Source organism: Egretta garzetta, unplaced genomic scaffold (genome assembly GCF_000687185.1).
Source record: "Egretta garzetta isolate BGI_Z169 unplaced genomic scaffold, ASM68718v1 scaffold567, whole genome shotgun sequence".
Taxonomy (NCBI): Eukaryota; Metazoa; Chordata; class Aves; order Pelecaniformes; family Ardeidae; genus Egretta; species Egretta garzetta.
Window position 1 is genome coordinate 391,985 of NW_009260348.1, and position 2,040 is coordinate 394,024.

Here is a 2,040-nt window from a genome sequence, read left to right on the forward strand (position 1 = left end):
CTCCCGCTCCTTGCAGGGTAGGGAGGTCAGCGGCGAGGGCAGATCTGGCCCTGCCCGAGTCACCTCCCCGGAGCCCACTGCTGCTCCTGCACGATGTCCTGGCTGTACCCCAAGGGAAACGGAGACCCAGGGGCTGAGACTGGCACTGAAACCCTGCAGGAAGCCTGTGGTAGCGCTGGAGAGCGGTCCCCATCCATCTCCCCCGGACCAGCTGCCTCCGGACCCTGCTGGCTGAGGGTTCCATCCCACCCTCCAGCTTTCTGGCTCTCTGTGTGCAGGGGGAGCGTCCACCCGGCTTGGTCTGGGCCACCAGCCACGGAGAGAGCTGTGATTAGAAACTTCCCTCTGCTCCAAGCAGGCTGCGGGTGGTGAGGATGGCAAGGGGGTCTCGTTTCGGATGGAAGGGGCGGTGGGAAGGCAGGGCTCACTGCTTCCCTGCCTGCCAGGGCACCAAGGAAGCCCTCCCGGAGCTGCAGCGGTCCAAGCCCTCTCCCCAGACCGTGGTTTCTTGCCAAGTTTGGCTCGGTGGGAGCCAAAGGTGGGTGTGCACCAGGGGAGCAGGGGCGATGCGAGGCCCGATCCGTGTCACGGCAGGGGCTCCTAGTGCCGGTCAGAATCCCGGTGCCAGCGGAGCCGTGGCAGCAACACCACCTCTCGGTCCCAGCTGCTCCCCTCCGTGCCCAGAGCGTGGCCCTTTGCAGAGTCCAGCCCCTACCCTATTCTAAATAAAGCAAAGATACAAAGCGTAGAAATAATTCTGGGGAGAGGAAGATGGGGGGGCTCTTTCATTTTATTTGATGTGGCCCAATTTCAGTGCCTGTGGCTCTGTCTCCTGCTCTTGGCTAGTCTATCAGTCATTGTCCCCGCCTGAGAGGGTCACGTCTGGGCAGATCTCAGGGGAGGAACTGTCTGCATGTCTGAATGCAGCACAACCCCAGGCCCTAGCAACCATCCTCCCGCTGCGAAGGCTTCCCTGCCAGCGCAGCCCCCGGCTGCTTCCTCCCCATGCTTAAGGAAAATTAGATAAATGAGCCATCAAGGCAGTCGGAGCAGCTTTTAATGGGACGGGCGAAGGCTGGAACAAGTCCCGCTGCATCCTGGCCCTGGGGGAATTGCTTCTCCCTTGCACCTTTCCACCCACCTTTTGGTGACGGTGCTGCTGGAGCCAAATCCCTGCTGGTTAATGGTGCTGCTCTGGGCTCCGGTTTCCCCAGCTGGTTGCTAAAGGGGAATTTCCTCATTTTTTTTTTTTTTGCAAAAGGGCTTTTACTGTGTCTGCAGTTGGGTACTTGGGAATCAGGAGGAGGGCTGTGGGGATTAGCCCTGTTAACACCGGGCAGAGGGCTGCTGTCTCCTCGTGGCCCTTAGCGAGAGGGAATTAAGACCATTACAAGGCTATCAAATAGGATCAGAGCCCCTCTCCCTTTCTCTGAGCAGCCCACACCTCCTAATCCTTTTTCACGCAGCTGGACCAGCACCCACTATGTGGTGGGGAAGAGCTTGGCCAAGGGGCTGCGGACCCCGTCCCCCCCCTGCCCCCGCAGTGCTTTATCAGTGCCGGATCAGCCCGGGTGCCATCCCGGCGCCGAGGGGAGGAAGGGCCAGGAACAGGCACCCAGCCGGGCTGTGATGGGGTGAGCACGAGGTCCCCTCCTCGAGCGGGACAGGGCCAGGCTGCGGGGCTTGTTCAAGTGCAATAACACGTCGGGGGCTCTGCTGCTCGCCCCCCTGCCCAAAGGCAGCTGCCCTCGTCCATGGGACCCCCTGCCCTGCTCGGGCGGCTTCAGGGCCACGAAGTGCAAACAAAGCAGCAGCTTTCAGCGTGGCAAATGGACTCTGGGTTAGCTTATTTATTTCTATCACAGCCAACAGCCGAGGCTGCTGGGCCTGAGGATTTCACACGAAGCAGAGGGATGAGGAGCTCCGAGCCAGCTGGCCAGAGCAGCGACCCTACAAAAATACACTCACCCTCAGCCAGTGGAGGCAAACGCTAGGCAGAGCAAACCCCACCTCTGTGCTGGCGAGCCACGCTGCTGCTCC